Source organism: Salvelinus sp. IW2-2015, linkage group LG30 (assembly GCF_002910315.2).
Source record: "Salvelinus sp. IW2-2015 linkage group LG30, ASM291031v2, whole genome shotgun sequence".
Classification (NCBI taxonomy): domain Eukaryota; kingdom Metazoa; phylum Chordata; class Actinopteri; order Salmoniformes; family Salmonidae; genus Salvelinus; species Salvelinus sp. IW2-2015.
In genome coordinates this window covers 9,249,843-9,259,591 of record NC_036869.1, presented here as the reverse complement: position 1 = coordinate 9,259,591, position 9,749 = coordinate 9,249,843, and the positions used below count along the sequence as shown (strand labels likewise).

Below are 9,749 nucleotides of genomic sequence, written 5' to 3'. Positions count from 1 at the left end.
ATCACTCTCCTCAGCTTTTCTCTCTCTCTCTTCCTCTCTCTCGAGGTGTACCCTTGTTTTCGCTCCCAGCAGCACCATAGTATTCTATCGGGGACATCGTCTGGGCTACCTGCATTCCTCCAGTTACCTTCACTGATGACACACAAACTCATTCATCAGCCTCACCTACCCACAATTCTATAGAACCGCATCTACATCTTCTTGCAAACTCGCTTCTTCTCTTCTAAGAGAGAGTGCATCTCTCATCCTGTCCACCTCGTCACTTCTTCAAGTCCGTAACATTGCCTATATCACTATTTATTCATTAAGTAATATCGCTATTTATAAAATGAATTTAAACAAGTTTGGGGACAACTCCCTTTCCTTGTCAGTTAACTACTTGTACCTAAAATTTACTCCAGTAGTATCGTGATTTCTCTCATGGTCCCGCTCTTCCACATTATACCATTGTTCTCATGTCTCTCTCATATTTGTCTCTTCATCATTCTGATTCATCTACTACATCGTTCCCCTAATGTGTTACGCACTACTTTTGGTGTTCCCCCTCAGTGTGAATTCGGCTTCTCCCTGAGAAACATCTTCTACTGCTCAAGGTTGATATCTTGTTGATCCCAGGTCTGAATGTTTCTGCTCTGCGCTGTCCTTGTGCGCGGTCTGGGTCTGGAGTTGTGCAATGTCAGACCTCTGGCTACTGATCTGCTGTGGCTGGGCGATACCCATAGATAGCGCGCACCTCCTCTCATGCTGTAGGGCTTCTGGCTGGCAAAGTCAAAATTAATCTCTCCCTCTCCCTGGGCGCGAGGTGCACTGCACTGGAGACACAGATTGCGCTGAGTCCGGTCCATCATCTCTCTCCTCTCTCTCTCTCCTGGGCTCCTCGATGCTCTCTCCACTCTTAACCCCTCTGCCCGCGTTTCGAGGAGCTGCGATGTAGCGCACCGGCCTATATGGTTGCGCACTGGGGACACCGTGCGCTTCTATCATACCGCATAAACCGTGTGCCTGCCCAGTCATCTCTCCTCGCCACGTGCTCAAGCACGGGGAGTTGGGCTCAGGTCTCTCCTCTACCCTGATGTTCTGTGCCAATCTCCCCCGTGTGCACCCTCTCTCGCCCACACGAATTCTGGGCTGTCCGCCCTCTCGTTCTCGCCCGTTTACCATGCGAGCCAATTTCCTCGTATGCTCGTCCGGCCGTTTCTCTCTCCTCCTCTCTCAGCTCACCCTAGATTAGGTTAACCGACGCTCCAATGTATTGCTCGCGTGAATATTACTCATCAGCCCTTACGCGTTCCCTGGTGTTTGATTTCAGGGGAGTCGTGTACTGTGAGAGTGAGGCGGATATGTACTGCCGAGAGCAACAGAGGGTGAGTGAGAGGGCTTAAAGCGTGACAATGAATCACGAGGCTGGTCATTGACAGGGATGGTGACTGATAAACGGGTGCCCTGGCACTCTTAAAGATAGGATCCAAAAATTAAAAAGATCTCAGGGAATATGTGGGCCCTAGGCTTTTCAAGGAGAGGCCAGTGTGTGTGTGTGTGTGGTTGTGTGGTGTGTGTGTGGTGAGCTGCTAGTAGTTGTGGTGTGTGTGTTTGTGTGTGTGGTGTTGCTGTCGTTGTGGTGTGGCTGTGTCCGTGTGTGGTGATGTGGTTGTCGAGTGTGTGTGTGTGTGTGGTGTTGTGCTCATGTTGTTTATACTCAGTCAGCCATCTGACACTATGATGCCATACATTAACGAACCTCTGCTTGGTCCTTTGGTGGTGGGTGGTTCTGCGTCACGATTGTCGTCGGGCTAAGAAAGGAGAGCGTCTAAGCGTACCAAAAGATCATTATCAGCGTTGGTCAACGAGGTTACTATCCATAATGGATAATAATGCTCGCACCTTTTAATAAAAAGGCAGTCCTATTTGATTTCTTTTTGTCACTAGCCTACACATGCGAACAACAACCCCGGCCGGTGATGAAGTGCAGAGCGTTTGGTTTCTACATTGGGCAGCTTCACATTCACTCATTCACCTAACGTCGCAACTTGTGTCAATTTGTTTTGGATAAAATGACCTTTAAATGGGAATTGATCTCCACAAGAAGCAACAAACACTTGCCTATGTTTGGCTCTAATCTGAGAACAAGTTATTGGGTTCACTTGAAAGGTGCAACAATGGGGTACAATCTTGAAACAGAACATGAAAATCTGCAGTGGACGCAGGCGGGGATGGGGCGAGCAAGGACAAGGCAAGTGCATAGGGCTGTGAAATCTACCTCCCCCTCCTTCGCCCAGGGGAGGAACAAGGACGAGTAGGCTACCTTTCCATATCAGAGATTTCTCGATCATCGTAATACGTCCGCTCTCTCACGCAGCCATGCCCCCATAGACCAACTCCATCTCCACTCCTTTCTCCACCCCATGATCAGCCAGCCTGCATCTCCAACTTCTTTCTCCCTCTCGCATTATGGGAACCCACTACCCCGAAGGTCAGCCAAAGCGAACACACATAGATAACAGTAGAACAATGTAATATACGTCAGTGAACAAAGGACAACAATATGACAATCAACATTAGTATGTATTCCGGTAGAGCTATCAGCAGAAGCTTTGGTCACAGTCCACAAGTAGATTGTACTCTTCGTCAGTGACCACAATCACACGTCTATCACATTATGCATCGTATTGTCAGTCCTGCAGACAAGCCGAACACACCCAGTAAACATAGTAAATGCAATATATTGTCAGTAGACAACACTCAGATAACCCATAGGAGGTTGTATTTCCTCTAGGTTCAATGACACGCGACGCTGATCGAGTCAGTATACGCATATTGTCAGTGACACACAGATCAAATTAGTATGTATTAGCTCGATGTCTGCTAAGCTAGATGCAATAAATGTGGTTAAAAATCACAATATAGTAACAGATAGATAGGAAGTGTGTTGGTCCGTCGCAACACACACGTTCACATTCCAGTAGGGTATGTGGTCAGGTCGCAGGAAGGGACGTCACTCTCAGGGGCTAACACTGGAGCTATGTATATGTCCAGTGAACATCACAGGCATACAGGTAGTCATGTATGACTTGTTGTCCAAGTCCGACAACAACACTCCACTGTAGCAGGTTCGCTCTAGTATGTATTGTCCAGTGGACACCGAAGGCATCACCATGTGTACATTAGTATGTATTGACGCTCAGTCAGAACGCGAACCAGCAGGTGAACAAGGTATGTGTTGTAATTGTCAGTGACAACATCGTGAGGGTTTTGGCACGCGGTACAGATTAGTGGTAATTGTTGTTCTAGTCAGCTTAAGCTCGACTATCCAATCACGTACAGTAGGCTGATGCATTACATTGTCAGTGGACACTACAGTCAAGCCAGACTTTTACGTAGATGTTAGGCTTGGTGTCAGTGACACAGTACATTAGTATGTATTGTCAGTCAGAACCGGACCACGGAGCGCGCCAAGTACAGTAGTAGTGCGTGTATTGCTAGATACAGTCCAAGAGGGTAAGCGAAGCATAGGTGCCAGTTTCCTCCGACAACCAATTAGGTGTGGCTGGCTCCGGGTTTCGGAGGGCGCGCCTGTGTTAAGAAGCAGTGTGGCTTGGTTGGGGGTTGTGTTTTCGGAGGCAGACTACGCAAGTAGTATGTATTGTCAGTGACAACTAGGCTATCGACCTTATGTCTCTCCCGAGCCTGTTTAACGGGAGTTGCATAGCGGTGAGACAACGAATAGTAAATTACTAACGTAAATTAGTTAGATGAGTATTATAGTCACGTCAGGGAGGACCACAGTACAATTAGGTATGGTATTGGTCAGTCAGAAAGGCAGAACCCCAAGAAATCATGGGAGCAGTAGTAAGTAGGAAATAATTGGGGCAAATACTAAGATAAATGAACAACAAATGATTATCTGTGACAAATCACAGGGCAGCAAGTAACAAAAAAGTTATTTCAAAACCTGCAACTATTCTTCTGCTATGGGAGGGTAATTATCTTATCCACACCACATCACCAACAGTACATGCTTTGTATGTAAATTTGCTCAAGTTCAGAAGTGTTAAGCTTGTAACAAATAATTTTTTTGAAGATGTTCAATCGGGTTTATCAACTTTTTTACCCAGTGTAGCTATGTATTGTCTAGTTTGGACATGACAGTACATTAGTATTATTGTCAGTCCAGGAGCGACACACAGTTCACGTAGTTATGTTTGTCATGACACCACAAGTACAATTATATGTATTGGTCAGTGACATACACAGTACATTAGTATGTATTTGTCAGTGACACACAGTACAGTAGTATGTATTGTCCAGTGACACAGACAGTACAGTAGTAATGTATTGTCCAGTAAGAAAGTGAGATGTGGTGTCTGTAGTGTTGCTGCCTGCTGCAGCTCGTTTTCACAGTGATTTAAAACAGACACCTAATGTCCCCTCTCACTTAACCCACGTCCTAATCTACTCAACTCTCCTCTCTCCATCTCTCTCTCTTCTCGTCTCTCAGTCCTCTCTGTCCTCGCTCTCTGCTGCCTCTCTGTCTCTCTCTCCTCCATCTCTCTCCTCCTCTGTTCTCTCTTTGTATTTCTTCCCTCTCGTCTCTCTCCGCTCCTCTCTTCTCTGTCTCTCATCTTTTTTCCTCTACAAGCCATTTTCTCTCTCTCGTCCAATTCATCTGTTCTCTTTGTCTCTCTCTCTTCTCTCTTTCGCTCTTCCACTGGGTTTTCTCCTCTCGTCTCTTAAATTAATTCCATTCAATCAAAGAGGCCACTCTTCTATCAATTTTTTCCTCTGTCTGTTCCTCTTTTCTTATCGACTGTGAAGTCAATAAGGAGGTAGATGCGTTGTATGTTTCATTTATTTTCTCACTCTGTGATAAGGTCAAATATGTTATGGCAGTTTTCCATGCATAGACATTAAACATTCAATTTATGTCAAGTTGCTTTGGGTCGGATAGATTTAAACTTTTTCATGGCATCAGTCTCTGTCCAATAAAAAGTAATGTCAAAAATCTGTGCACACCCTTAACACACTCACTCACACACACCAAGCAGGAAGCAACACACACACACACACCACACGACAAACATGGCACGGCAAATCAACAAGCACAAGCCACTTAACCTGTGTGTGTGTGTTCTGCCTTTCTGTGATCACAGGCAGCGCCGGCTGGCATGTGGCCTAGGCCATCCCGAGAAACAGATGGGTCCATTTCATGGTACTAGCTAAAGACAATCATTTGGTTTGTCTTTTAGAGTAGTTTAAAAACATGAATAATGGCCAGTAGGGAATGATCATGCAGCTGCTCACTCACAGTAATATTAACAACAACATCCGATCATTTGGCTTCCTGCAAGAACAAAAGCACACACACACACGTAATGTAGCCCAAAAATAATTCCAAAATGATGCTCTTTGGTTTTGCCCTCTTTTTTCCCTTCCTGTTTTTTCTCTTTTCTCTCCTCAAGCTCTTACTACTATTCTCTCTCTTCGCTCTCATCTCCTCTGGACTCTCTTTCCCGGTCTCATCTCTCTAGCCTCTGCCTCACTGGAGCTCTCTTTCCCGGTCCTCTCTCTCTCTCCTCTCTTTCTTCTCCTTCATCATCCAGATGATAACTGAACTCTCTTTCCCGGTTCCCTCTCTCGTCTCCTCTTCACGCTTCTCTGGACTCTTCTCTCTCTCGTCACTTCTCTTGGTGTCTCACCTCTCTGGACTTCTCTCTCTCCTGTAATCACACGCTTCCTGGACATTTCCGCCTCTCTCTACGCTCTCTGGACTGTCTCTCTCCCTGTCACACGTCTCCTGGGGACTCTCACTCTCTCACTCTCTTCATTCACAGCCTCTGGAATTCCTCTCTCACTCTCCATCTAAGCTGTTGTTTTATAAGGCTCTCTGGACTCTCTCACGTCACTGGAACAACGCGTGAGGCTGGACCTGGGCCTGTGGGATAAGTTCAGTGAGCTGGCTACTAAGTGCATTATAAAGATCGTGGAGTTTGCCAAACGAGTGCCTGGCTTCACAGGACTCACCATAGCTGACCAGATCACGCTGCTTAAAGCTGCCTGCCTTGACATACTGGTAAGGACTGACTGTCACACACACACACACAGAGATCACACTGATCCAAACTGCCTTCCTCGACATACTGGTACGTATCAGCAGTTTTCAAAGTAACACATCTCTTATGTACATACTTCATGCATTTATTCCTACAATGCATTCGGAAACTATTCACACCCCTTGACTTTTTCCACATTTTCTTACGTTACAGCCTTATTCTAAAATGTATTAAATATATTTTTTTCCTCATTGATCTGTACACAATACCCCAGAGAGAGACACAATACCCTCAAATTTATACAAAATCAAAAAACAAAATATTACATTTACATAAGTGTTCAGACCCTTTACTCAGTACTTTGTTGAAGCACCTTTGGCAGCAATTACAGCCTTGAGTCGTGGGTATGAGGCGCGTTGCTGCACAGCTATTTTCAAGTCCGGGCTCTGGCTGGACCACTCTAGGACATTCAGAGACTTGTCCTGAAGCCACTCCTGCGTTGTCTTGGCTGCTTAGTGCCGTTGTCCTGTTGGGAGTTGAACCTTCGCCCCAGTCTAAGGTTCTGAGCACTCTGGAGCAGGTTTTCATCAAGGATCTCTCTCTGTACTTTGCTCCGTTCATCTTTAACTCGAGCCTGACTAGCCTCCCAGTCCCTGCCGCTGAAAAACATCCCCATAGCATGATGCTGCCACCACCATGCTTCACTGTAGGGATGGTGCCAGGTTTCCTCCAGATGTGACGCATGGCATTCAGGCCAAAGAGTTCAATCTTGGTTTCATCAGACCAGAGAATCTTGTTTCTCATGGTCTGAGAGTCATTTAGGTGCCTTTTGGCAAATTCCAAGAGGGCTGTCATGTGTCTTTTACTGAGGAGTGGCTTCCGTTGACKACTGTACCAGAAAGGCCTGATTGGTGGAGTGCTGCAGAGATGGTTGTCCTTCTGGAAGGTTCTCCAATCTCCACAGAGGAACTTTAGAGCTCTGTCACAGTGACCATTGAGTTCTTGGTCACCTCCCTGARCAAGGCCCTTCTCCCCCGATTGCTCTGTTTGGCTGGGCGGCCAGCTGTAGGAAGAGTCTTGGTGGTTCCAAACTTCTTCCATTTAAGAATGATGGAGGCCACTGTGTTCTTGGAGAACACAGTGCTGCAGAAATGTTTTGGTACCCTTCCCCAGATCTGTACCTCGACACAATCCTGTCTCTGAGCTCTACGGACAATTCCTTCGACCTCATGGCTTGGCTTTTGCTCTGACATGCACTGTCAACTATATAGACAGGAGTGTGCCTTTCCAAATCAGGTCCAATCAACTGAATTTACCACAGGTGGACTCCAATCCAGTTATATAAACATCTCAGGGATGAACAATGGAAACAGGATGCACCTGAGCTCAATTTCGAGTCTCATAGCAAAGGGACTGAATACTTACAGTTGAAGTCGGACGTTTACATACACCTTAGCCAAATACATTTAAACTCAGTTTTTCKCAATTRCTGACATTTAWTCCTAGTAAAAATTCCCTGTCTTAGGTCAGTTAGSATCACCACTTTATTTTAAGAATGTGAAATGTCAGAATAATAGTAGAGAGAATTATTTATTTCAGCTTTTATTTCTTTCATCACATTCCCAGTGGGTCAGAAGTTTACATACACTCAATTAGTATTTGGTAACTTGGGTCAAACGTTTCAGGTAGCCTTCTTGCTCGCACACGCTTTTTCAGTTCTGCCCACAAACTTTCTATAGGGAAAGGATTGAGGTCAGGAGCTTATGTGTATGCGCCACTCCAATACCTTGACATTGCTTGTCGCTAAGACATTTGGCCAACAACTTGGGAAGTATGGTTGGCGGTCATTGTCATTTGGAGAACCCAATCTGCGACAATGTTAACTTCCTGACTGATGTCTTAGATGTTGGCTTCAATATATCCACATCATTTTACCTGCCTCATGATACTCCATCTATCTTTGTGAGTACACGCAGTGCCCTCCTGGCAGACAAAGCACCCCCACAACATGATTTGCCACCTTCAGATATATTGTTTGTAGTCACAAAGGTCTTTCAACTCAGGGAACAGTGCTAGCAGAAAGGCCGGTCCCTCCAGTTTTTCCCCCTCAGGGCCACCCCCCCCCGTGCTTAACGTATGGGAGATGTTTCTTGCAGCTGCAAGACTACCTCCATCTTTTCTCTCCGACCAAACACGGTCATTTAGCGCCAAAACAGTCTAATTCTTTTGTTTACAATTTCTGTCAACCATGTGCAGAGTTTTTCAAAACAGGGCGAGTAGTCTGGCTTTTTTACTGGCTGTTTTTGGACCAGTGGCTCTTCCTTGCTGACGGCCTTTCAGGTTATGTCAGTATAGGTACTCGTTTACTGTGGATATAAGATACCTTGTACCTGTCTCTCCATGTCCACTTCCACAAGGCTCCTGCGCTGTTGTTCCTGGGCAGTTATTGCATACTTTTCGCTACAAAGTACATTCTATCTCTAGGAGAAGAACGCGTTCCTTCCTGAGCGTTATGACTGCGTGGTCCCATGGGTTTATAGTTGCGTACTATGGTTAGTACAGATGAGCGCGTGGTACTTCAGCTCCCAAGATGAACCAGACTTGTGGAGGTCTAAAAAAAAAATCTGAGGTCTTGGTTTGATTTAAGATTTTAAAAATATGAGGTCTTGGCTGATTAAAATTTAAAATCTGAGGTCTTGGTTGATTAAAATTTTAATAAATCTGAGGTCTTGGCTGATTAAAGAATGTTTAGAAATAATTCGAGGTCTTGGCTGATTTAGAAATTTTAAAAATCCTGAGAGTTCTTGAGCTGATTAAAAGAATTTAAAAATCTGAGGTCTGTGCTGATTTTCCCATGATGTCCAAGCAATGACGTGATGCGTGACAATCGTATTTCGTCAACCGCACGAAGATTCCTAGAGGACCTCAACGACCACGATGCCAAATTGATCCCGCAGCTCCCAGAGTTACAGGCTCCGGTGTAACGCCCTCATAATCCTTTTGCACGATAACGCGAATCCGACCATCACTACGCCTGGTGAGGACGCTAAAACAATCCGGGGTGACTCGTCAAGTGAGGTGGGCAGCTTTCTGGCCAAGTGCCTGATCTGGTCACAGGGTCACGCCGACGGTGCGTCTTTGGCCTCCCGCACTGGAGGTAGGCGAACATGGTTGCTTGACGCACGCCAGCGAGGTGGCGGGTGCAAGTTGCCAGATCTCACCACTGGTGAATGTTCTGGGAGGAAGCCCTGCCTCACCAACAAAGACCTACAAGCCTCCAGATGCCAGCCTCTCTCAGCCTATTGGAGCGAAGTCCTGAGTGCGATGATGGAGGGATTGTGTGTTCCCTGGTGTAACCTACGGAGCAGTTGTTGGTTGCCTATCATCTGTCCTGCGCCGCAGGTAGAAGATGTTTGGGACATGTTCAACCCGACCTGTGCAGGTGTTCTGTTTCATCGTGGTCTGCCACTAAGGCCAGGGAGCACCATCGGCACTGATAGGCAGCTGTCTATAACGACCGTAAGTCTCATCGAATCATGATCAACTAACTCCCACTGATTACCCCTGTAACGCGACTGTACCTTGGCCGTCTTACAGTACCCGTACGGAACATTGCAATTTATTGCCCTGCTGAGCCAAAACAATTCAGTAGGGACTCAGATGCCCTCCTTGCAGCTATGCTAGGGCAGTCTTCGACAAGTT

The 9,749-nt window shown here is 46.1% G+C and overlaps 1 pseudogene; it reads left to right on the top strand.

Moving 5' to 3' along the window:
- LOC111954809 (retinoic acid receptor beta-like) overlaps positions 1-9,749 on the top strand; it is a 52,266-nt pseudogene that overhangs the window by 26,893 nt on the left and 15,624 nt on the right.